Source organism: Felis catus, chromosome E1 (genome assembly GCF_018350175.1).
Source record: "Felis catus isolate Fca126 chromosome E1, F.catus_Fca126_mat1.0, whole genome shotgun sequence".
Classification (NCBI taxonomy): domain Eukaryota; kingdom Metazoa; phylum Chordata; class Mammalia; order Carnivora; family Felidae; genus Felis; species Felis catus.
The window spans coordinates 52,983,709-53,011,095 of NC_058381.1; the positions used below are offsets into that span (position 1 = coordinate 52,983,709).

At 45.3% G+C, this 27,387-nt stretch overlaps 1 long non-coding RNA gene across 1 annotated transcript; it reads right to left on the minus strand.

The window, feature by feature from the left end:
- Positions 1-1,411: 1,411 nt before the first annotated feature.
- Positions 1,412-27,041, minus strand: LOC111557804. The gene is made up of 4 exons (XR_002738129.2): positions 26,538-27,041; positions 7,113-7,517; positions 2,544-2,653; positions 1,412-1,560 (listed from the first exon to the last, which is right to left on the minus strand). It is a non-coding gene; the product is annotated as an uncharacterized LOC111557804 (long non-coding RNA).
- Positions 27,042-27,387: the final 346 nt, after the last annotated feature.

A 27,387-nucleotide genomic window follows, 5' to 3' on the forward strand; every position in this document is an offset into this window, starting at 1 on the left:
AAAATCCAGGGGTGCTTGGGTGGCTCAGTCAGTTGAGTGTCTGGCTTTTGGTTTTGGCTCAGGTCACGATCTCATGGTTTGTGAGTTCAAGCACTGCATCCGGTTCTGTGCTGACAGCGTAGAGCCTGCTTGGGATTCTCTCCCTTTCTCTCTCTCTCTGCCCCTCCCCTACTTGCATACCCACTTACTTTCTCTCTCTCTCTCTCTCTTTCAAAGTAAATAAGTAAACGTAAAAAAATTCCAAAAACGGAACAAAATTTTTATCACGGATGATTTCTTTTAGTCTCAAGTTTCCCCCCTATTTTTAGAAAAACAGAAAGATAACAACAATACGCCACAAACAAACTAACCTGTACCAGGGATGCTAGGCTCGGCAGCCTTTACCGCTTTCTGTTGGTAAAACAGGATAAAATACGAGAGTACCTGTTTACGGAAGTGACAGGCGTTGCGAAATGTAACGTTCACTTTCACCATGGAAAGCCAAGTGAAAGAGGGTGAAAACCCAAGCAGATCCTACTGGAATAATTAAAATACAAATGTCTTTCACGAAGACTCTGATTCCAGACGGCTGCCCCCACGGGCCTTCCCCCCCTTTCATGAGAGGCTCTGAAACCATTTCGCTTGGGGGTGAAAGTAAATTTTAGCAGAGCGAGGAAAAATGCCAAACATCCACGGCAACTTAGAATTTTTCCACTTTCTTTACATGTTCAATTGAGACGTTCATAAAATTATAAATGAAAGGACACATTATGAGCACTTTCTTTGAAGGGGAAAAAAAAGGGTCTTGCCTGGAAGTAAAATCTTGGAGTCTGTATCCTTCTCTGGAGAACACTCGAGAGCTTTCTCTGCCAACAGCGGGACCCCTGAAAGAGCTTGCCTTTGCCCTCAGGATTCAAAAAGGTAGGCCCAGTTGTTCCCCCAGATTGTGGGGGAGGCATGAAGCACCAGGAGGGGGCTTGTGAAGCACGGGGGGCCCCGGGCTGGTGTCCCTCAGGGACTGAGGTCCATGTGTCTGGGCGCCTTCCTTCCACCTCCCTCTACCCTCCCCTTCCCCTCCCACCACCGGGGATTCACTCATGTTTACACTGGGGAGACGGTAACTTCTGCTTCTTAACGTTTAAAAGAAGTTTAAAAGCTTATAAAAAGGCTCTTAAGATTTCTTGGACACCAAATGCCTCTTGCAGAACAATATTTTGATGGGTTAAGTGTAAATGAATCAGAAACCTACATATTAAATTTCCCTTGACATACACATCAGTTTAAAATATTAATGGAAAAAGTGCCCAGGGCTCAAAATGTTTGGGATTTCCTCAAACCCAAAATGCTTGAACATGAAGAGTGGAAATCCATTTGAACCAGTCAGGTTTGCTGATTCTCCACACCCCGCCCCCCCCCCCCCCCCAGAGCTTTAGAAATAATGGCAGGAGCAGCGTGTCCCGGCCGGCTGGGGACAGGTCACATGCCTGGTCATCATGGGTTGGTCGAGGCAGAAGCCTGGGGCTGGGCTGACACTGTAGAGATGTTGAGCCACTGTTTGTGAAGGCTGACCCTAAAAGCTGCCTTTAAAAAAAAGCAAAAAAAAAAAAAAAAAAAGACAAAACTAAATAAACCATCACAGACGATCATATATCACTGGCGAAGATATTTAGATTTGAAAAAGCCCCAGAAAACAGAATGTGCTGCAATCTGTCCCTCACAGATAAACTCCGTTCTGGGTCCTGTAATTGTGGCTCTCATGACCTCTGATGGTAAATGGCACAAAGGTCAAAACTTGAGAACCATTATAGTTTTGCTGTTTGGGCTTTGTTTTTTTTTTTATTTGTTTTAATGCTGATTCTCGGTCCAAGGAAATACCCACAAGAACAGAAATAACCCCAAATCCTGAAACCAGGCTCGATCCCTAAAATCATCATTCTTGTGATTTTCTTAATTCGTTCTTTCATTCTGTTGGTTTTGTTTTGTGAGTGAACGGCCACGCTAGGTGAGTAGCTAACAGGAAGACGGAGCCAGGTAGAGAGGATTTCGGTGCTGTCCTCATGTGTCATGGAGGCAGTCTGACCGTTGGGGGCTGTGTGTCACACAGATCGCAAATATGAGTGATTGCTAAGTTCTGAGTAGGACATACCATGTACCCAGGGCCTCACAAGCACCGTGGGGCTGCCGAGTCACCAGGAGGCCTGCCTTGGGCAACTTGAGCCCCCAGCGCTCATCACAGGGCCCAGCGAGAGGGGAATCGTGGCTTTGAGCTCATGCCTGGCTGTGTAACAGGTTAAAAGCACGTGAAAGCTCTGTGTGAACTGCAAAGAGCTATCTGCACATAAGCTGTCTTTATTATTAGTTTCAAAATTCACATCCCCTATCCCCTGAGGTACCCTCCCAGTCCCAGAGTGGTTCCACGGAAGCCAGTAATGACCTCCGAATGGAAATGCCAGAGGGAGTTTCTTCTGATGGGTGTGAGCCTTGTTCACCCTTTCTCAAAGAAGTTCTCTCAAAATCTTGGCAGGGTCTTGGGGGCCGGGGAGATGATACTTAGGGAAACGTACCTCTGAAAGACAGCGTTAGGCCTTATTCCACTCGATGTATGTCCTGGGTGGTGTTTGTTGAATGACTGAGCAATGGAGCAAAGGATAATTCTTTCCCAGGAAAGTTGCATCTACAATGGAAAGTTGGAAGAGTTACAGTGGTAAGAGCTTCAGGGGACCTGACAGACATAGAAAGGCTTAGAAAAATACCCAGGCTCCAGGATGCCCGATCACAAGTCTCATTTCTTCTCAGTGAGATCTGGGGTCTGGAGAAAATGTTCTCAGCGGCGAACAGGACAGCCGTGAGAAATGGCCAATTCCAAAATGTCCTCTCCCCCTCCTTTCCCAGCTGTCCTCAAGAACGTGCAAAAATAAAGAAGTACTCCCACCACAAAGCGATTCCTTTTCATCCTAAGTAATCGATAGCAACCCTGGCGGGGCTTCTCTTATGCCATCTGATAATTCAGGATCAAGATGTGTGATCCCTCTAACGTTTGCTCAGGGAGATGACAGAGCTGGAAATAAAAAGTACACGGTCACCTATGTTACCAGGTGTCCCTTGATTGTGGGCAAGTTTGGGGACCCGTAGTTATCCCCCACAAAGGATCTGATGTTGGCTCTGGGCACTTTCTCCCGTGCCTTCATCCTGTGTTCTGGGGAAACCCATTTTTTAAAATTTATTTTATTTTTTATTTGTATGTGAGCGAGAGAGAGCGAGAGTCTGAAAGTAGGGGAGGGGACAGAGGGAGAGAGAGAGAGAGAAAATCTTAAGCAGGATCCACACTCAGCACAGAGCCTCATGTGGGGCTGGATCCCTCCACCCTGGCATCATCACTTGAGCCATAATCAAGAGTCAGATGCCAGCTAGACTGAGCCACCCAGGCGAGCCAGCGGAAACCCATTATAATGCTAGCTGGGACCCTCCTACTCTGTCCCCCAGGGAGAAATTCCACGCAGGGGGAAAACAAGCATTATCAAACAAAAGTTACACTTGCAGGCCTGAAGTGCCCCTCCCAGCTGCTCAGCACGCCCACCCCCTCCCCCGCCCCAAACTAATTGTAGCAGATGGACTGTAAGTTTCCTTGCACATTCAAAGGGTCACAGAGATGAGGTCTAGAAATCCAGCCAGTGTTTGACTGACATCTTCTGGGACTTGGTCCCACCCCCACCCCTAGTCCAGGACCTGATGCGAGATTGCACAGACTCGCTCCCCTCTCCCTTTGATATGGAGCCTGTGCCTACACTGGCGCTAAAGAAAACAGTCAGCCCCGACTTGCCTCCTGCCCCTGCTGCTGTTAATCTGCAACGTGCCGCTGCCACGGTGTTGCTGCAGTTCAGAGTTGGTGTCGTGGGGGGCAACATGGTAGGGGTTCTTTCTTCTTCGGGTTTGATACATCCTTCCTTCCGCGGCTCCTTGCAATCAACCACCAGGAAAAGGAGGGAAGCGGGCAGGAGGGACAGCGGGAGACTTCCAGAAATCTCTTTCCTCCCTTGCCTTCCCAAGTTGCCCTGTACTGACCCTGGAGATTTGCACCTGCCCCCAGTGAAGGAGTTGGTTACTTGCCCGGAGCCCTCCCAGGCACCACCCCCCCCCTCACTTCCCCCTCTTCCTGCTTGCAGCCTCTACACCCCCAGCCTCCCGTGGCTTCGCAGCCACATTCCTCGTCTCAGGAAGAGCAAGATGAGCTGACTTTTAGTGAGCTTTCAACGCGCTTCAGTCTACATCCCTAGTTGCCTCTAAACGCACAGACTCAACCAGTGGCTTTCCTTGGTATCATTTGTGAATCTAGAAGCGTGAAGGTGGGTTCACAGATAGCACGTGGCATACACTTCTTTCTGTTAATAAATAATACTCGGGGAGAAATTGCTTTTTAATTTAGATTTTAGAACTGGTGTAAAAAAATTTGTTTTTAACGTGCAGGCTCTCTACCTTCCTCTGGAGTCAAATTGTGTAAACCCCAAACTTAGAGCTCCTGCAGTTTATTAGTACAAGGAGAGGGGAGACACCAACCCCCCCCCCCCCACTCACCCACTCACCACCTCTGCCAGCATTAAATTATGCGAGCGTTTCCTCTTTGCCAACCTTGCAGACTGAAAGCAAGGGTTGTATGTTTGTATGTTTGTTCCTTTTTGCTGCTTTTATTGGAGGAATCGTTAGGGCTGAAAGGCAGGTGTGCACCTGTGTTAGTTGGGCTCTTTTATGAGAGTACTTACGGGTGCTCAGGCTTTTTCATGGAATCAGCCCCCTCATTGCCAATTAATTTCACTCTGTTTCAGGGTCACAGATCATACCCCTAATCCTGGCGGTTGTCTCACCGATGGGGCAAAAACATATAGAGGGCCAGCATAACCATTGCTTCTGTTGGAGAAAAACGACTCCAAGGGCATGTCCCACAAAAAGCAGACCACGGTTAGAGGCAGGCATAATTGCAGTCACTAAATTAGCAGGGATCTCTCAGCCAGGGGCTAATCTAAGCCAGACTTCATGTAACGTCAGGCCACGAGTACATCACAATTGCAATTAAAAAGAAAAGAGAAAAATCACCCTTGCTTCCCAAATGTTTATTTTGAACATAGCAGGTACTTAGTAATAATGTGAGATACTAAGGCATCTGGAAGAACCAAGAAAAGTAATTTGGGTTAACAATCTTTGAAGGGCTAAAGGATTTTAAGTGCATCTCCAGGACCAAGCCCGTTGCATGCTTCCTTTCTTTCTCCGACATCAGCCACATATCTTTTGCTACTTCTCGGTTCTTTTTTTTTTTTTAAGTTTATTTATTTATTTTGAGAGAAACCAAGACTGCACGAGCTGGGGAGGGGCAGGAGAGAGAGGGGGAGAGAGAGAGAGAGAGAGAGAAAGAATCCCAAGCAGGCTCCGTGCTGCCAGTGCAGAGCCTGACACAGGGCTTGAACTCATGAAACTGTGAGATCATGACCTGAGCCAAAACCAAGAGTCGGACGCTTAACCTGCTGAGCCACCCAGGCCCCCCACTACCTCTTGGTTCTACCCAAGATCTTGCACCCTGCATTGTCTCAACTCGTGTACTGCTTCATCTGGACCTCCTGTCACCTTCCATTACTTGGTTAACCTACCCCTCCGAATCCCCTTGACAGGCCATAGGCCTTGGACCCTCCAAGTTGGATCTCTTCCTCTCTTTTTAGGTTCTCCTAATGTCCATCAGGCCCCGTGCTTCTAGACTATGCCCTAACACAGAATCTTTAATGCTCACTTCCACATAAAGGCAGGAATCAAGTCTAGAAATCCAAAACAAATGTACTTTCTCAGTGGGAGGGTCAGGAGTGAATTTTTTCTCCTGTGGTCAACATGTACTAATTTTGCATTCAAATATATATATATATATAGTTCAATTTCAAAATCCAATATACCAAACTTTGCTTCTCTTGACTTTTTAAACTCTTTTCACAATCCCACAGCCCCGGATTCACTAGTGCAATTGGTCTTTGAATGTGACCCTTGGGTTTTTTAAATCAAAGTGGATATCAGAGACTCGTGTTTCTACAGGTCAAATCATATTGCAATGTTGCCAAGAGTTCATGTCTATGGGTGAATGGGAAGCCTATTTTTCACAGTTTTCTTTTTTTTAGGGACTACTGCCTTGATAAAAATTTAGGCCTTTTCTTGGCGAGGGCCTAGTAACCCTTCTGGCCATATTACAATGAAATCTTAAAAACTTGGCCAAGCGTTGGACTCTCCTGGGATTTCACCTTTTTAAATTTTGGAATAAGTAGGCTATCAGCAAGGCCATGGACAACTTTTGATCATACACAGAAACTCATTGTAATAGGATTTTTTTTCTGTGTTAATTTAATGATTTAATAAAGACATTTGGCACATAAATAAGACTCTCGTAGACCAAGCATTTTTAACAATGAGAGGATTAAGATCAGCCTATCGGGGATATTAGTAAAAGTGTCTTTTCTAGCTTTAGTAAAACTCTTCCATCTGTTTAGAGGTAAATTCATTATTCTTAACTAAAAACCCTCCTGAAATAGATGTGGTGAAAAATGCTCTGCCCCTGTTATGAGACTTTCCAAACAAGCCTAAAATTGCTTAAAAACAAAAGGCAAGAGGAAAAAGAAAGGACCATGTCTCCAGATAATGAGGTCCTGCCTTTGTGTTTTATCTGCAGAACAGCACAGTTTGAAAAGTCTGGATCCCATTTCATTTGAACTGAACATAAATGTAGTGCCTGGAATTCTCCCAAATGAATAAATTCTTTGCCGATAATTTTTAAGTGAAGAAAGATCAACAGGATAGGGGCATGAGGGAGGATTATAGGCTGCAGGGTGTGTGTGTGTGTGTGTGTGTGTGTGTGTGTGTGTTTGCATTGAGCAAGACAATTGGGATAATTCTGGACATAATTATTTCTTTTTTCTTTCCTTCTTTCTTTCCTTCTTTCTTTCTATTATTTATTATTACTTTTTTGATGTGCTATGCTGCATTCTGTCTTTCTTTGTTGGAAAACTCCAGTAGATTTATTTCCCCTAAAAGACCCCTGCTGACTATTTGCTCCTGTTAATTCCTTCTCAGTTTTCCTCTCCCATCCTGAGGAAAGCAACTCGACAAACCTCCCTTCCTTACAGCAGCTTCTGATCTTTTTTCTCTGTTTCAGGAGGCTGGTTTCTCTCCCCTGGATGGTGGCCAAAATGACGCCAATTTATGGTGGGTAAGAATACGCCATGGACCATTTCTCTCTTTAATTTTCCTGCATTTGGTGAGGTCTTGCTGAGCACAGACTGCAGCTTCTGTACTGATGAAGGGCCAAAAAGCTGTAGGACCATCGCATTCACTCTCAGGACCAAGGTCACCAAAGGAAGAACTGAATGATTTGTTTATATAAATCTCTCCACCGATCCTTGACAAGTCTTGCAATGAACACAATTCTCTTTGGGGCTTAATGTTCTCATGAAGCTTCTTTGTTTGAAAAATGAAGGAAAAAGAAACAGCCGTTGAGTCTCCACCTTCTTTGACCACTGGAAGAAAGGTAGAGAAAAAGGAAAAAAAAATTAACAAAGAGAGGACACACGTCCCTCCTCCTTCCTTCCCCTCTCCCCATCCACAGGCAAAATCTAATAAAGATGATTAAATTACATGTCTTTCCTCCCATTGAAATCCACTGCACACTATTCAAATATTAGAACTCAGGAAATAAGGCAGGACAAGGTCCCTCATGAAACCTTAGAAGGCAGCACAGGGGTCTGAGCTGGAGGTCTGCCTGGCTGGGCGGCTCTAATTAAGAAATCACCCCGCTGAGCAGAACTTAATCTAAATAAAATATAAAAAGGAATTCAGTGAAAACCATTACCTCCTCCCCACACACCTCACGTCCAGAGCCTGCAGACTCTCCCTGCCAGTACTGGAGAGTTCTCTGTTGTTCTGTGTGCCCCCAGCACCATCAAATACCAAGACCACCCCCCTCCTCTTGAAGAGGAAGCTGGTTTTTGTGCCTGCCTTTTGCTGTTTGGCCAGACTTTCGCAGGGCCACGGCAGGTTTAGTCCATGCTGTTTTGGTTTGGAGGGGGATAGGAGATGGGGTTTGATCAAGGATTGACTCCAGAGCTGGATATCTGGCCAACTTCCCCAGTGTTACTACAGTGAACTGCCAACCCACAGCCTCTCCATAGGTGACTGAGTTCTTCTAGCCTATCCATCAGCTGCTTTCGATGGAGTGGCCACTTGAGAGCAGAGACCAAGTCTGTTTAACTTGATTTTGGTCAATATCCTTGTGTTAGTGAGTCGTTTAAACTATACTGAGTCAGCCTCAGACCTCTGCCCCATTCAGGTCCAGGCTATCCCTCCAATGGCGAGTAGCTTTATTTAGCCTTATTTCCATCTACACCCCATAGAAACCTATTTTGTATTCTCACTGTTGACCCCTAAAAGCATATTATTGTGTCTTACACATCTGTGGCTTTGCACAGGCTGCCATGTCTGCCTGCAAGAGTGATTCTTAAACAGTTAAAAAAAAAAAAAAAACAACCTGTTGTGAGAACTGGACCCTCTCCCTAGCGGGGAAGAAACACACATATGCATATAAACACAGGTTTGGCAAACAATTTCAGGGGTACCTTAAACCCTCTAAGGATCCTGTAGTCACCAATTTGAGGGTATTGAAAGAGATCGTCCTTTCTCTCTTTTCTCTACCGACAGACACTCAAAGGCTCTCTCTTCTGACCAAACTTGAGTCAGACTGTTCTGAATCCTCTTTCTGACCCGGCCCCAACCTTGGGCTCAGTCCTTGGATCGTTCAGTCTAGTTTCAGCAGGAATCCTGCTGGATCAGTTTTGCAAAAATCCCCCACCCTGGATATCTGATCAAATTCCTCATCCTGCACCCTGGGTATCTTATCACCCTGGCCAGTCTTCGGCAAAAATCTTGTTGGGTTGGTTTAGCCAGAATCCCCCCAGTCTTGATATTTCCTCCTAGTACTTTTCCACCAAGGGACCCCACCCTGCTCCTTGGCTATGCATCTCTGCCAGCCCTTGTTGTATTCAGGGTTGAGTCCCCTCTATCTCCCTTTCTACAAAATCCACACTGCAGCAGTCTCTTTTGGGTAAAGTCTTCCTGAACCATCTTTAACAAGCGCCATGAATAATTTTCTCTCTAACACCTCCCATTTCAGGAAAACCCTTACTTATTCTCAAGGAGACCTCCACGAAGCCTTTCATCACCAACCCAGAAGCAGTTATGAACAGAATTCATGCCTGTGTGCTCCTGACGACCCTGGTATGTGTGTCTAGAATATCACGTATCATAAGGCGGTTAATCATTTGTTTGTATGTCCATCCTTCTCCGGACCAGGGGTAGGCAAACGTCCTCTTAAAGAGCCAGACTGCAAATATTTTAGACTTTATACATCATATGTTCTCAGCTCTGCAAAAGCAGCCATAGACAATATGTAAATAAATGGGCATGATTGTGTCCAAATAAGGCTTTACGGGTACTGCAATTTGAGTTTCATACCATTTTCATGTGCCACAAAATATTATTCTTCTGTTGTTTGTTCTTTCAAAGATTAAGAAACGTATAAACCATTTTTATCTCATGAGCTATACAGAAACAGATGAGGGCAGGGGCAGATTCGATCCACAGGATGTAGTTTGTTGAACCCTTGTCTGGACTGAGGAGAGACCCTCAAAAGTAAATCTTACTCACTTCTGAGTCCCATGATCTAGTCTTGATTACCTCATTTCTGAGTCCTGTGATCTAGATCTTGATTACCTCAAAGGTAATTCATCTTTTTTTTTTAAGGTTTTTTTAAGTTATTTATTTATTTTGAGATTGGGGAGAAGGAGAAGAGAGAGGGAGAGAGAGAATCCCAAGCTCTGCAGTGATAGTGCAGAGGCTGACATGTGGCTGCATCTCATAAACTGTGAGATCATGACCTGAGCCAAAACCAAGAGTCAGACACTTAACTGACTGAGCCACCCAGGTGCCTCAAAGGTAATTCATCTTTGAGTTTCACTGTCTAGCATTAACCGATACATAAATAAGTGAATAAATAAACAACTAAATGACCAAGGGACTACAAAACTTTCCTTGAGACAGATGTTGAATAGAACAACTATAAATATGGCTTTCAGGACCCTGTGGAGGCACCCTGTTTCTCCATGATTAGGGACATAACACCTTAAGTGGTTAGCTGTCAAGGCTCCAGTCACAAATTCTGCAAGTCAAGGATCATTCCACAAATCACTGGGTAGATGCCAAAACCTAGAGAAGCCCAGTGTAGTCAGAAAACACCTCCTTTTGTAGAGAGAAGATTTCTTCCACCACTCCCTGCTTTGACAGAATCGTGGCTTCTTTGAGCCTCACTTTAATAATCTCTTAACCTTTATGTGTAATAGGCAGCTTCTTACATAGCTCCCAGTGGTCATCCCTGCTGGTCTAAAGACCCTCATGTAATCCTCTCTTTCTGAGTGTGGGCTAGACCTGATGACTCACTTCTAAACAACGGAATACACAAAAGTGATGGGCTGTCATTGCTAAAATTAGTTTATATAGGATGGTAACTTTGGTTTGTCAGCAGAATCTCTATTGCCTTCTCAGCTTGCATACTTTGATGGCAAACTGCCATGGTGGAGAGGGCCATGTGGCAAGGAACTAAGGGTGGCCTTCAGCCCACAGCTGGTGAGAAATTGAGAAATTGAGCTTAAGAAACCATCAAGGAACTGAACCCTTCCAACAACCCCATTGGTGAACTAAAAAATGAAAATTCCTATAGTTGAGTCTTCACAAAGAACCACAGACCCTAAACCAACACTTTTTACTCTTATAAGAAAACTTGAGGGGCGCCTGGGTGGCGCAGTCGGTTAAGCGTCCAACTTCAGCCAGGTCACGATCTCGCGGTCTGTGAGTTCGAGCCCCGCGTCGGGCTCTGGGCTGATGGCTCAGAGCCTGGAGCCTGTTTCCGATTCTGTGTCTCCCTCTCTCTCTGCCCCTCCCCCGTTCATGCTCTGTCTCTCTCTGTCCCAAAAATAAATAAACGTTGAAAAAAAAATTTTTTTTTAAAAAATAAAAAATAAATTAAAAAAAAAAAAAAAAAAAGAAAACTTGAGGCAAAGGATCCAGCTAAGCCATGCCCATATTCCTGATTTACACAAACTGTGCAGTGACAAATGTGGATTATCTCAAGCCACTAAATTTTGGGGTAATTTGTTACACAGTGATAGATAACTAATACATTTATCTATCTAAATGGATATATATTTATTTATTCTCCCCACCAAAGTGTGAAGTTCCTCCAGGGCAGGACTTAAGTTACATCATACTCATCTTGCCCAATAAAACAAGTTTACAAACGTTTGCCAAATTGACCTATAGTTTGGGTTTCATTGAATTCAGTCAATTTAAACAACAACAGTAATATTGAAATATGTATCAGCGATAGGACAGAGTAGGCAGCTGGTTAGGGCAGAAAGTTTTTGAAGATCATGAGGGAAAAAAATATTTGAATTTGTACCTTAGTGTTACCCATTTACAGCTTAGACTTTCAAAGGGTTTAGTTCATTTTCAAAAAAAGTCTTCAAAGTGGGTACCTCCTAACTACGTGAGAGAGATCATGGCCCTCATTGACCCGACCATCACAACCTGTCCACTGGACAGTCTACTTATTTAGGTAATTATTCCCCATTCCCTTGTTCTGCATTGTACATGAGCCGTGAGAAATACTATAAAGAGAGAGGAAAAGATGGAAATAGCGGGAACTGAGGAAAAGTTGGAAAAGTGGAAAGGAGGAAAGAGGAATAAGCAGTGGGAAGAGAAGTGGCCAGAACACCCAACCAGAGGCAGAGAACTAAGTCAAAAGAAAACGTCCGATTTTCCTGGCTCTGATCCTAAATATTTTGACACGGAGCTTAGCATCAAAAGGGAAGAAAGGAAAAGCGGAAGTTGTCTTCCAAGACGTGTTGGAAGTGTTGGGACCCAACACTCTTGAAATTCCATGACCTAATTCTGTGCAAGGTTGCAGAAGAGAGATGGCCTCCCTTGTCTGAGTGTCATGGCGCTGGGGCCTCTGTTTTCTCAAAAGAGATGCCACTATCAGAGATTAGGAGTAGAATGCAGGGGATGTGGGGTGCTAGGCTGGATGCCATGCTTGAAAATGTATTTTATTTTATTTTTATTTTTATTTTATGTTTATTTATTTATTTTGAGAGAGAGAGAGAGAGAGAGAGAGAGCATGAGAGGGGAGGGGCAGAGAGAGGGAGGGAGAGAGAATCCCAACCAGGTTTGATCTCATGACTTGAGATCGTGACCTGAGCTAAAATGAAATCGGATGCTTAAGCAACTGAGCCACTAAGGCGTCCCAAAAACGTATTTTTAAATCACTGTGGATTCTCATTCTCTCTCTTACTGGTTGCTTATCTTTGCAGTTAAGTCGGCTTTTCATGACTTTTGTAGACATTATATAATATATTCTTCCCCTTGCCCCCATCACCAACTGTTAGGCAGTCTCCTCCCAGGACGGGATGGGAGTTGAGTCAGCTTGAGCTGGAAAACTTTCATGCTGACATGTGAGGGAGCCAATTCTCAGCCACAGAACAAACCTAAGTTTTCTGCAGTTATCAAAGGACCAAATAGATCTCAAAAAGAAACCTAAAAATGTATGTTCAAAGGTCAAAACAATTTGAGCTACTTTAAGCCCATGTTCTCCTCTGTAGTGTGGGGACAACATGTCTAATGGGGTCATTCTGAAAGTCAAATATGTGGAAAAACCTCAGTCTGCTGCAAGGTTACTGAACTCTTGGCATTTCGGGTGGGATTCTTCTTTGTTGTGGGGGCCTTTCCTCTGCATCACAGAATGTCTAGCAGCATCCTAGCTTCTACCAGAGAGGTGCCAGTGGCACCCCACCCTTGCCACCACTCCTCCCTCACGACAGTCAAAAATGTCCCCAGACATTTCCAGATGGAAATGCAGGGAGCACGCCAATCACTCCTGATTGAGAACTGTTCTGCTAGCGTTTAGCATATTGTGATTGTTCCATAAATATTAGATGGCATTTTTACTAACATTAAAATCGTCACTTGGGGCACCTGGGTGGCGCAGTCGGTTAAGCGTCCGACTTCAGCCAGGTCACGATCTCGCGGTCCGTGAGTTCGAGCCCCGCGTCGGGCTCTGGGCTGACGGCTCAGAGCCTGGACCCTGTTTCCGATTCTGTGTCTCCCTCTCTCTCTGCCCCTCCCCCGTTCATGCTCTGTCTCTCTCTGTCCCAAAAATAAATAAACGTTGAAAAAAGAAATTAAAAAATAAAAATAAAAAAAAAATCGTCACCAACATCAGCATCAACTGGCCATGGTAACAGCTCCTCTGGCTCACTGCATTCTTGAAATAGTGGCTGTCTGTCTTCTCCCTTCAAAAGAAGGGGCCGAGAAGAGGCAAAGCTCTGACGTTGGTAACAATCCAGAAGTAAAACCTACTATCTCCTATGAAGTCTCTTTTCCTGGAAGGAAAAAGGGCCGCCATTTTCTCAGGCTCCAACCAGGTACCTTCCTTAGCCTCACAGTTTGCGAGACGCTACAGATTCTTCCACTGGCGTCAATATTCCAGCTGTGGGCATGACCGGTACAATTGGTGCTTAAAGCAGATCTTGGAGGTTTTCCAAAAGAACCATAAGAAAGGAAGGGAAGAGATGTTCGCGAAGAGCTGCCCAACAGAAGCGACTCCCTTTGCTGTTTTTGTGGTTTTGTGCTTATTTGGGTTCACAGGTGTGTTTTTTTGCCCAAATTGTTCTTGCAAATTCTAACAGTTTGCTTTAGGTGTTTTGATATCACGCTGTTTTGAAGGTACAAATGTTTTTCATGGCATGTCTTGTGTTAAGTGTACAAACTGAGAGGTGAATGTTGGTGACGGGATGGAAGGCAGTATTCCTCAAAGTTTTAACCAAATAGATGCTAATAGCACAGGGAAGTGCAAAAAGATTTCTGGGAGTCTGGTTGCGGCCGGCTGAAAATACATTTTTTTCCACCTTCTATTTTTATGTTTAGAATCCATGCACACTTTACTCTCGATGCTAGTTTTGTTTTCATTTGTTTCAAGGTAAATTTTGTAAACTGACTCTCAGCATTGGGCCCTTTTTATCTGGTGACTTTTACTACTTCCCTTTTTATTTTTTTATTTTTAAAAAATGTTTATTTATTTATTTTGAGAGACCGCATGCGAGAGACAGAGCACACAGGGGAGGAGCAGAGAGAGAGGGAGACAGAGAGAGAGAGAGAGAGAGAGAGAGAATCCCAAGCAGGCTCCGTGCTGTCAGCACAGAACCTGACCCAGGGCTAGATCTCATGACCTGAACCAAAATCAAGAGTAGAACGCTTAACCGACTGAGCCACCCAGGCACCCCCTTACTGCCCTTTTCAAGCACGCATGATGCGCTATGAAGGAAAGATCACCTGAGAGGATTTCTCGGATGAATTAGACTCATGCCGGCCACCCTTCTTGCGTGCTCAACACGCCTCGTCAGCTCATGTTGACGACCTCAACACAGAGAAATCCTTTTTGAAAATATTCATTTCAGTGTCAACCTTTCTTCCCTCTGATTTTAAGTTGTTTTAATATTTTAAAATCTAAGAATGACTAGGGAAGAGCGGTGTCTGTCTGAATCTAATGAATGTCCTTGCGTGTCCCAAATAATATACTTCCTAGTAAGTGTTAGATTCCATATTTATGTTTTACAATAAAAATATAAACAAGAGCTGCTTACAGCCTCCCCTAAGACCCCAGTTATAAGCAACTTGAGGACAGGAAGCTTATTCATTTTCCACTACGGTTGAACTTAGAAGTTTAGACATTTAAGACCTTCCAAAAATGTATGTTGAACGAAACTAAGAATGAATGCGTGATTGTATTTTTCTCGTTCATTTCTATGAGGTTTAGCTGATCTTCATATTTTGGCAAGAGCACGTTTTTATGATGCCTTGTCGGTGCTGTGCTAGTACAGCCTGTGTGTCGTCCGCAGTTGTCGGCTCATCCAAGGCCCGGTCACTGAGTCTCCCTTATTCACCCTTGACCTCATCCACGTTCTTCAGGGAACCAAGCATCGGACTTGGCCCATAGTGGGCAATTTGGAAATGCGATGGAATGAATGTCTTTGCTGCATAATACAAAGAACACAGGCCAAGGAATTTGGGGAAAAGGTGATCAGTAATAATATATAAGAGCCAGCTCTTATATACTATGTACCAAAATACATATAAGATTAGATGAAATGTTCATAGAGGGGGTGAAAATCATCGGATGAAGAGTGGTGGGCAAGTCTGGGGGTTAGGGAAGGACCTAGACCAGCCGAACAAATACTGCAGCCTCATTTTACTTTCCAGGGTGCTGGGTCGATGTCTTCTGGAGGAAGATGGGAGCACGACGTTTTTTTCTAGGTATCTGTGCTTCACCAGCTCCTGTCTCCAGGCAGAGAGAAGGTCTGCCTATTAGGAGGAGAGTGTGCTTGCCGGGTGGTCAAGCAGTGAATGAAAAATCATAACTTGTGTTAATAATGGGGTGGCCACAGGCCAAGGCTGCTGGGCTTTTTAACTTGTAGTTGCCATCAAAATGAAGACAAGCCAGGAGTCACCGAAATTGGAAGTGATACCATCGACTGAAGGCAAAGTGGGCTGGCTGATAGAAGTAATAGTGGGAACTGAGATCAGAGTGGGGACCTGGGTAGGACTCGATAGAATGTGGTCGTATGGTGTTGCCTAGACTTAGTCAAATACCAGGGGCTTTGAGCACTTTCCCACAGCTCACTTCCAACTGGGAAGTTAGAAAGTAACACGGAGAGCTTGTATGCTGGGCACTGCTTTACAGGAGCAACAGGTCACATGGAGCATTGTTTCATGGACCCTTTGGGCTCACTCTTCACAGCCCCAAGTGATCGTCCTATGAGGCAGCTGGAGACCACGTTTAATGGTCTCCATCTTTTGACCAGTTAAATGCATGAACTCCCCACTTGACAAAACCCATCCAGGTATGACAAGAAGACAATAGTTTTTGGGAGAGGCATTGGTTACACACTTTGATCGAAGAGTTGTAAGACCACATTACTGGCATCTAAATAAAACTCAGTTACAAATACATGATAAACGACTGGAAAATCTTCAAGTGGATCTCTCAATCCAGGCATGACCAATTTTTCCAGGAAGAGTGAAGCTGCAATTAGACGGAAAAAAACTCAAGAGAAAAATCCTCCCATTAGTGAGACTTAGCATAATGGGAGATACAGCACAGGAGGTGTTCTAGGCTGACCTTGTCCGGGGCCAAGGTCAAGATACTCAATCTGGCATCCATAAAGCGGGTCTAATGGCATCTACTACATGGTGTTGTTGTGAAGGTCAAATGACATAATGTATGCAGAATGATTCATCAAGGGCCTGGTACACAGTCAGCATATAACAAATGCTTGATCCACGGGTAAAGCCAATAGCCAACCCCACTCCCAACTTCAGACCCACATTTGGACTCAATTTCCACCATCGGCTCTGATAGAAAACCGCTAACCAAGATGGCCAGACCTGCAGAAAGCCAATGGAACTTTCCTGCAAAGCGAAGCTACTGTTCATGGAAGATAATGAACTATGTCTTCACCACACGAGTCTACGCGATGCGGGGAACGCTCCCCATAGGACTCTTAACCAACTGTGATTTACCTGCTGCGCATTTCCACCACCGAAATTTCTCCCTTCACTTATAATAACTGTCCTCTCGGTAGCTGGGGGCCAGCGGGCTAAGAAACAGGAGGCGGTTGGTGTCAGCCTCCTGAGCTGCCAACTGGAGATATTTTTCTCAGGTTTCTGGGTGGGTTTTTAAGCCAACAACCTTGAAAAGGAAGCAGAGCCAGCATGCCACAGGCATCTGGGACACAAGGCCTACACAGTATTTTTGAAAAGTCAGTATCGCTCACTGACGATAAAGGGGCATTCACTGTGGGCAAAGCCACTCCACAGGAGTGGGTGGAGTTGGGGCCACCAGGCAGGCCTCGGACTGAGTTAGCAGCCAATTTTCTTTTTCCACCATCTCTAGAGTTGAGTAGGTGCCAATACAGCTAAAAGCTTTTGGAGACACCCATAGACACAGATAGCGAGCCCCCCGTTCCCCCCCAACTCCGTCTTTTCCATGGAACTTAGCAGCAGCTACCAGGGGCGTCATCACAGAGCATTAATTTTTTCCTTTGCCTGGTTTCCCACATTCTGTGACCACCTCAGAGTGTGCCAGGGAAAATACTGAGCCTAGGTAAATGAAGGGGAACCCAGCATTCACCAGTCTGGCCTTAAAATAGCCGGCGGAACGCCCCCATCCCAGAGAGTACACAGGCGGCAACTGTTACCTAGTGTGCTCAGAGCACCCGCCCACCCCACCCCAACAGCTCACCCCGATTCCCGTGAAAGCCTATCTCAGAGAGAGGATGAAGGAGTAGCCAGATGACTTGGCCGTCTCTTTCCCTTTGGGCCCCGTGACTTGGGCGAATACTAATGAGCACACAGTGACCTGATGCAAACCAGCGCACCCACTGGGCAGGGTGGAGACCTTGGTGGAACGGACGTCTGGGCTGGTGGAGGCTTGGGCAGAGCAAGTGGGGAGAGCCAAGAGGAAGAGTGCTCCTGGAGGAGAGTGGAGGCCTTGGGAGCCACAGGACACACCCCAGGGTTGGGCACACGGGCAGAAAGAAAAACGTCTCCATGCCGGCCAGCCTGGGACACAGCCGTACAATTTGCTGTGTGTGGCAAGGTTGCCCATTCTGGAAGGTGCGCCTGCAGCGGGGAGGGGCCCGCCATGGAGAGAAGAAAGCAAGGAAGGAGGGGAGAAGATACTGCGTGCGGTGAGAATAGGGAAGTACGTAGAGCCTACACTGCAGGAGCCTCGGCTCGTCAACGTTCTCTAGGCGCTCTCCGTGCAGTTGCCAGATTTAGCAGCATGTCTGGTTAAATTTGAGTTTCAGATACACAACAAATAATGCTTAGTATAAATATGTTCCAGGTAATATTTGAGGCATAATTATACTAAAAAAATATGTGGTGCTTATTTGGAATTCAGGTGTAACTGAGTGTTCCGTATTTTACTGGCCACCCTAGCATCCCCTCAACTAGAACAAAGACGGTCAAGGGCAGAGATTGTTTCTTCCATAGCCTCTTTGTAAAACCTAATGCGGTCCATTCTACATGCTACTTTGCTACGTAATGTCGTGCAGAAGGCACGCTCTGCAATCTGACTGTCCTAACTTCCCCTATTATTAGCCATGTGATCTTGGGCAAGTAACTTGCTCACGATTTCCTCAATTTTCTCATCTGCCAAATGGGTAAAATGGTAGGTGCCTGCCTTAGAGGATTGTGATAAAACCCTTGCACAACCTTTTACTGTGTGTGCTAAGCTCATAGACAGTCCTCACTAAGTGTTAGCTATTATTAGTGGGTAATGAGGGCATGTAATAGAAAAAAAAAATCTCATGGGTGTCAGAGACCCACCTGAGCTGACCATTGGGCTTCTTCAACCAGCTTTGTGAGTTTGAGAAAGACTCTACCTTTCTGGGTTCCTTTTCCTTAGGGTTCGAAGATTCCTTCAGATTCTAAAATCCCACAATTTAAATAGATTGAATGGATGGGAACCAAATGGAATAACAACCATGTCAATAGAAATGTATAAGGGGGTTAGAAAGTAGAAGTGTGATAGGGGATGTTTCATTGGTCACAGAGAAGAGTCTGTCCCCGAGTGCAACACTGGCCTTCTCAGGGCTCTGATTGTAGGAAGGCTGGGTTTCAGAGACTGAGGCAAAAGACAACCTGTGTGAGAGCAGAGTATTCCTGCCTCAGCTAGGACTTAGACCAAAAGGATCCTAGCATAAGGCCAAGTGAGGGAGCCTTCCCAGTAGGCAGCCAATCCAGCTGCAGTAAATAAATTCATGTCAGCCCAGTGCCAACACATCACAGAAACCATGGTCCCCACTATCCACAATAGTGGGGCCTCTTTTGGGGCCCAGAGTTAGTTTTCAGTGATTTGCAACATTTTGACATAATTTCAAATCTCACTAGTGACCTTTATAGCTATGTCTCACCACCTCTGGGAAATTATCACTTAGTCACAAAGCAAATATTTGTCCCTCTCATGTAATTCTGAGGAGAGGATGGTTACCGAGAGACCAGCGATAGGCAGACATCCTCACAGAGGTGGTTTCCTTCCACAGGGCTCTTTCCTGTTCCAGGGGATGGAGAAGAAGAGGGTCCATTGGTGGCACTACTGACAACATGGATTCACAGAACAGTGGGTTCAAGAGTCCTTGGAGAATGATACAATAAAGAGAACAAATAGCCCCCTGCCCCAGAATATTCACAGTGCACCTGAGAGGCACAATCTTTGATGTAGCAATGACTTCAAAGAGTCTGAACATCATACACAGGTGCCAAAAAATATAAGGCAGATGGAGTGCATCTGGGTTAAATTGACAAAGAAGGAGCCAAATGGGCCCAACCAAGATGTGAGCTTTCAATGGGTATATGGATAGCTGGGGAAAAGGTGAGAGTCTTGAAAGAATAAAGAATGTTCTAGGCACAGATGAAAAGTTTTCAGAGCATGCCAGGAAATGGGCATGAACGGGAGCCTAGTTAAGGAGTCAGACTGGAGACAGGTGAAGTCTTCAGGATGGGGGTGGGCTGGGCTCTAGCCTCATTAAATTAGCTCACAGGCCATATTGCTCCCAGATAATTGGATTATCTATTGTTTTTCCTACTGTGCTGTGATTTAAGGAGATCTGTGGAAGCATTGAATGGACCACCAGTGTAAAAACATTTCCTCCACCAACTTGAAATTTCATCCACCAAATCATGTTGATTAGATATCACTGGGGGCATATAAATTCATCCACTGTCTGTGGAAGGCAGTATGGCAATAGCTCGAGAAATTACCAATCACATTCCCTTCAAGCAGCAATTCAACTTTTGGAAATTTATCCTGAAGATACACTTGAATGTGTACTGGATTTTTATTTCAGCATCGTGTACAAAACCAAAACGTTTGAAGCAGCCTAAAGACCCATCACAGGGGGACTAGTTAAATCATGTATGGTGTCAATACGTTCGCAGAATCAGTGAAAATTAACAACAGATGTAGAAGTTCCCAACTAATAATGGAGCCATCTCTAAAATAAATTGTTTAAAAAAAGTCAAGGCACAGTAAAGGTTGTGAAGTAGGCTGTCATAAGAATCCCATAAGGCTTAAGGAAAGGGGCTTCCAGGAGGCAGAACATAACTCTCCCCATTGAGTATGGGATGCATTTGGTGACTTTCACCAAATGATTTCCAAGAATACAGTCTGGAGGCAGAGGAAGCAACTTTACAGTGGAGAAACCTGGCAAACACGACCTTGCTCAGGAGATCAAGGGTCACATCCCCAGTGATCAGTCATGTGGACGCCATGTATGCATGATGCAATGATGAAAACGCATGTCACCACTTAGGTCATCCTCCCCCCAAACCCATACCCCCTGGGTTAACATGAGAAAAACACCAATCTGACTCAAATTGAGGAGCATTCAATGACCCCCCCCCAAAAAAAAACCTGTCAAGATCATCAAAACAAGGGAAGTCTAAGAAATCATCACAGACTAGAAGGGGCTCAGATGAGATGACAACTGAATTTAAGGTAGTGTCCCAGATGAGATCCCGGAGCAGAGAAGGGACTTTGGAATGAAACTAGTAAAATCTGGTAAACTCTGACATGTAGTTAATTGTAATGTCCTTACCTGTGACAAATGTACATAATAACATAAGGGGCTTCTGGGTGGCTCAGTCGGTTAAATGTCCGACTTCCGCTCAGGTCATGATCTTGTGGTTTGTGGTTCGAGCCCCCTGATTCGGATTCTGTGTCTCCCTCTCTATCTACCCTTACCTCATTCGAGCTCTGTCTCTCTCTCTCTCCCTCTCTCTCTGAAAAATTGAAAAAAAAAAATATGTTAAGGAGAGGGGGACTGGGTGATGGTACACATAGGAACTCAGTAATATCTCTGCAACTTGTCTTTAAACTTAAAACTTTTCTAAAATAAAACATTTATTACAAATTTTTAAAAAGGTAGAGATAATATATTTTGCTCGCATATGCACAAAACGTCTGTGGACAAAAAAATAGGCCGTAAACTAGCAATTTCAGTTGCCTGCAGAGAAGGGGCTGAGTTACTGGAGGAGATTTCGCTACACGCACATGCGTCCTCTGACTCAGAGGTCATGCGAATTTGCTACCTCTTTTAAGATAATGACGTTTATGTTTTATAAAAACAAAACAGAATTTTTAATCCATGTTAAGTTGCTTCTAAAAGATGCCTTCATTTTGAAATTCATTTTTTAAAAGATGCATTAAATCAGTAGGCCCCAAGCGATTTATTAATTTGAATTATTCCCCATAGTAATACGTTGTGTGGCCCAAAAGTTCAAAGCTCCAAGGAGAATGGTCCTGGGGACATGGGAGTTTTGAGGGAAAAGGGAACACTGGGTAACGTTCCGAATATGTGGTATTGCCTAAGAAGATCCTGAGTGCCCAACTGACGAAATAAAAGCACGAGGCACCAGACAGATGGTGGGAAAGGGAGAGCTGAGATGCCTGGAGGAACTGACTCCTTCTCACAAAGACTAAATTTGCTGCATTAAAATATATGAGATGAGCTCTCCCTCCACTTCCCAATAGACTGTGTCCCACATCTTCCCAGTTCTGGAATGAGCCTTTCTCTGCCTTTTGGCCCTTAAGCAAGAAAAATGTACTAGACCGTTGGATGTCTAAGGGGCACTCTGGACCCTTTGAGAGCTGCCTCTGGAGTCATTCTTTTCGCTCTACCCATCGCCCTCCTGTTTCAGCCACCACTTGGCAAAAGCCAACGGGAGCGAAGTGAATTCAAATTTGACTTCATGAGAGAAACCGAGCCGTTCAGGTCATGCCTGAAGCCTGAGAGAAAGGACACAGGATTAGCAGGTCACGGAGCCAGCTGGAGGCAAGGCGCCGGAAAGACACCCACCAAGAGAGGCAGGGAAACGGTTAATAACTCACGGTGACACATTAAGCCAGCTACTCAGGGGCTGGAGCTTGGCTGATTGTGAAGTCAAAACAGAACTGTCGGAAACTGGGAAGGCACTGTCACTTTTACTGTATTTTCCACACGTATTTTTATTTTATTTTATTTTATTTTTTTTTTAATTTGGAAATGTTCGTGGGGAGCTGGAACACTCAGGCTGAAGAACTCCTGGGGTCTGAGAAGGAAGAAACTGTGTCTCTGCTTGGATCTTAATCCAGTTCAGACCAGCAGTTCCAGGGGCATCAGCCACTAGTGGCAGTTAGGTGGCCTCCCGCTGCCAGCCCCCATCGTCTGCCCCCCCCAAACACACCCTGTCCTGTGGAAACATGCTCACCTCCTCTCCTTTTCACTGCCCTCTGGTGCCAGCATGCAACCTCCTGCCAAATTACACGAACAGCGTGCTCCATCCACCACCACACCAGCCTCCTTGTACTAAACCCAGCAGTTGCTTAACGGGGAGCAGATGGAGAGGCGGGAAACACCCCCCAAGTGGGCACTAGGGAAACCTGGGGCTGAGAGGCGGAGTGGAATTAAAATGCTCTGCGCTTACCCCAATTGATATGTTGGCAAGGACCCTGCTTTCACAACGCCTCACATGTGAACGACCAGCCCGTGGAAATTCACTAAAAGGAAATAGTAGGGCTCAGGATGTTTAACGTGATTATGTGCTCCGTTTGGGGGAGAGTGTAGGAAATTGGCACGCACAGTGACAGAGGCACTGTGAGGTTTACCTGCTCTTTGGATCTTATAACCCTTGAGATTCTTGTTCTGACCTTCTAGGCAAAGGTATTTACCAAGTACTTGCTTTATAAATTGCAGGGAGAATTCTCATCACAAGTGAACATTTAAATAACATTTTCTCCATGAGAGGACATGTTTGCATCATAGACCAGCCTTGCAGATTAATTTCACTCCTGACAACTGGACTTTGACCTTATATACGAATATGTTCACCACCCCCCCCTTCCCTACAGGTGCGCACACACACAGTTCATTCTGTAGGGACATCCCCACTTAGCATCTCTGCTCCAAGTGTGAGTTAAATACCATCCATTCCGGGGCACCAACTCAGTTGGTTGAGTGTCTGACTTCGGCTCTGGTCGTGATCTCATAGTTTGTAAGTTTGAGCCCCGCATTGGGCTCTCTGCTGTCAGTGCAGAGCCTACTTCGAATCCTCTGTCCCCCTCTCTTTCTGCCCCTTTCCTGCTCACATTCTCTCTCTCTCTCTCTCTCTCTCTCTCTCAAAAATAAACATTTTAAATAAATAAATATCATCCATTCTAAAAAAGAGAGAGAGAAAAAGAGAATGGTTTTACTGAGCGAATTTTAGGCGAGAGAAAAATGGATAGTCTGCAGTGTATGCATGAGCAGGAGTAAGCACGCACACAGCCCTCCCTGCTTCTCTTCCCTCTCGGCAAGAATTTCATTTGCTTCTGAGGTCCCCCAAAGGGCACTGGATCTGATAACCCCCAAACAGCTGCTGTTCAATTGGCTCAGCCAGGGAAAAGTTTCCCTGTAATTTGGCCAGAGCAGTTGTGCTCTGCTCACCGGTTCCTTCGTGATGGCTTGGGGCTAATGTCGTGGGTCATCCATCGCAGACCTTATCCACCCGGTGGAAGTTCCCTGACCTATCTCATGGAATAATGCAGAAACACAAGTCCCCCATTGTTCTCTGACTTGGGTATTGAGGGGAGGGGGAACATGCGAGCGCACAAAACCTCCCTCCAAAAGATTAGTGCAATTATTAGCCAACAGTAATGGCTATAAGCCAATCTGCTCTCAACTCCTCCCAAGCACCAAGTCACCTCAGAGCCTCTTAAAGCCCCAAACACAAGACTGTGTGTTCTCCTGCGTTTTGCCGTGTTGTTCTCGAAGGCTGCGGGGCCATTGCTTAATGCTGCCCTTACCCACAAGGCTAATAAGCAGAGAAAGAAACAGTGAATAATGCACATGTCTGAGCCCCGGGTCCCCATGCCCCCATAAGTCTGTGAAAGGCAGATGTCCGGGGCCAGACATCACTGGCAACCGCTTCATCCAACGTTGTGCCGGCAAAAGGCTTATAGAACACAGCAGTAGATTGTGACTTGTGGTTAGTGTTAATGGTAGAACTCTCCAGAATGATGTACTCTCTCCCCCTTTCACCTCATATGAATAACAATCTCTGACCCCCGTACTACTACATCCTGCTGGCCATTCTGGAATAATGAGTATATATTGGGAAAGGAAATTAAAGTCTATTCCAGGGCTCTGTATACACTGCAAACATATTTTAAGCGGTGGTCTCAGAGAACACGAACTCTTGTGTTAGCCTACACTGACACATATATGATATATGTCAATAAAGTCCATAATACATCTTGGGGATTAAATGCAGATAATAGTGAGAGATACACAAAGAAGAAAATTTGAAGGACAGAAAGGTTGGTGATCCATTTACATAATACCAAAGCAATCAAGTGATTGCATTTAAGTTACGGATAACTAAGAAAAGAATAGGTCGGCTGAGTTCAAAGACAGCTGGTCCAGTAACTCTGTGAATATTCTACTCAAGAGAATACCTATGTGTATAAACAAATGTAGAGGTGAACATCGCCTGCAGAGGTGAACTACTCAATCATTCCTTTCTTCTTCAAAAGGTTACTGAACCCCTACTATGTTCCCAGCACAGGTGAAGGCCATTTACTAGCTTTCTCTTAGAGCAGCCATATTAAAAGCCCCATTACTTCCAGAGAAATCAGTGCCATTTGGAAAACACAGGCACAAAAAAAAAAGGCTCAACGCTGAGCAAATAAAAAGGAAATTTTCTATGAGACAACAAATCAGGAAAGCTTTCAACCATCTATTGTTCATTATCGAGCAGACCAACATACGTTAAACTTTGTGCATGTCTAGGAAATGCGTAGATGAGGTATTCCATAGAACCCCGTTCCTACGAATTAATACTACGTGTTCGCAGTAGGATGCTCTCCGAAAAAGCTCTGTTGAAAAATCTGGAGCCTCAGCCTAAATGACCAAGCCACAATGACTCAATGTTCTCCCAGAAGATTACTTCACAGTCCTGTACGCACACCTAAATAGAACCAGCACTATACCACTGTGTTGTATACAGCTCCCACAGCGCATGTTTTTATATGCACACGCACACACACAGTCTTTCTCATCTAGGAAGTTTCGGGTTTTAGTTAAACTCCAGAAGGGCTCCCCTTTGTAATAACTGGAGGATGACTCCTGATGAATCATTTTCAAAGCTGACTCCCAAAACGGAGGTTAAAAATAAATAATAATCTGTAATAATAAAGAAATCATAATAAAATAAAATAGAAAGTAAAATAAAAATTACTACTACTACTAATAATAATAAATGGGCCATTTGGGAAATGCCTAAAATCCCAAGGCTAAACATATTGTATCAACTTACGAGTGTCTAATCCTATAGACTGCATGTACTGAACCACTGTTTGGCATTACTCACTAATGGAAAGATCGAAATGAATACATAGATGCTACGACAGTTTGCCCTTTAGGACGTGCAGATCTAAGCCCCTGCTGTAATCACACTGTGTATATTTGGTACGGGCATTTTTGAGACTCAGTAAAAGCAGGTCTTTGAAGGATGCATGTCACATCCTCGGATGTGTTCCTCCGCGCACACGCGCGCGCGCGTGCGTGTGCGCACGCACACACACACACACACACACCAGCCTTCCATTCCCGTCTGCAAAATTGAGATAATTTCATTCAGGTCTGTTATGAGGTTATATTCCCAGCAATGGTGCTTGTGATCCAGGAAAAGAAGGACAAATAGCAATGCGAAGAAGCGCTAGGCTCTGATGATGCACAGAGCCCCCAAACCCTGGGGTCCCCGCTTTCATCCTTACTCTTCCACTCAGGGGCCGAGCCTATAGGAGCCCAGCTCACCAGCACCTGTGTGCGGATGAACTTTCTAGGCCAGGGCACCGGGTACCAATTCACGAGAGAAACCAGATCCACAGCCGGTGCCCACCATTCACTCATCTAAGCTCCTTGTCTTTGAAACCGGACAGTTCTCTTGTGCGCTTTTGGCGAGTCTTGCAAATGGAAAGCACAGGGCAAGTTATAGAGAAAGTGAAGGCAGAAGGCAGAGGCCTGGCCAGGAGCAAGAGGCTCATGGCGAGAAAGCTTGCCTGTCAGGAGAAGACTCATGCGTGCTCCCCTTCACCCACCACTGCTGACTATCCTCCCAAATCACATGAGCCCACCCAGCTCATTCCTGCCCGAGGATACGATCCCCGCACAGCCGGACATGCCTCTCATGCAGCAGGTGGCCAGAAAGGACTCCGCTGAGAGATTGTCCCACTAGTGCCTAAACCGTGGCAAAGGACAGAAAAAATAAGAGTCCCAACTGAATCAACGTCAAAGGGGGGCGGCGGTAGTCAGATTCAACTCAACGATGGCTTTTTAACCCGGGAGGCTACTCACCTGGGTCTGGCATGAGGACTGACAAAGGAACTCAGGTCAAAATCCAAAATCCAAAGGAGCAAATCCAAGGGTCTCTACCCTGCCATCTTTTCCTGTGTCCCTTAGCCGTCAGGTGTGGGTTAGCTGACCAGGGACACGGCCCTGATGGATTCGGCAAGGTTCCAGAAAGGGAGAAGGGGGTCTAGCCTCATCCCACCACCGTCTGTCCGTCCCGGCCCGGCTTTTGGAGCCGAAAGCACCAGCGATGGTGTGCAGAAGCCTCGCTCCCGACATTGAATGAGCCCACGGAATACGTCAATCTGATCTTTTATAGTGCTTTGTTTATTACCAGTGTGCCCTTATTTCATAAGGGAACCGAGAAAGAGAGAGAGAGAGAGAGAGAGCAGGCATGTTGAAGATGACTATTAGTAGCAATCCAAAGACAGCTTTTCTTAAGCTTCATTCATACCAGCAAATGTGACCAAACAACCTAGCAATTGTTCTCTCCAATGTCACCTCTCTGTATGGGCCGCTGTGCCGATAAAACCCGGCTCTCTAGTTTTTGCTCCCCGGTGCCCCTCCTAAAAAAAAAAAATTGCCGTGTTATCCTCCAGATATCTCCAGAGAAATCGAACCAACAAGGAAACCTTTTCTTCTTCTCCCAACCACCCCCCCAACTCGTTTTTTCTTTCTTCTTCACGCAGCTTGAACAATTTGGCTCTGTTCTGGGTGCATTCCTGTGGCCCATTCTCTTTCAGTCCCCTGTGCAGGCCTGAGGACGGTGGACCGGGAGAACACAGGCCCACATTCAGACCCAGGACGGCACTCGGTTTGGGGGGGCGGGGGGGAGTGAACCAAATGTACCTATGAT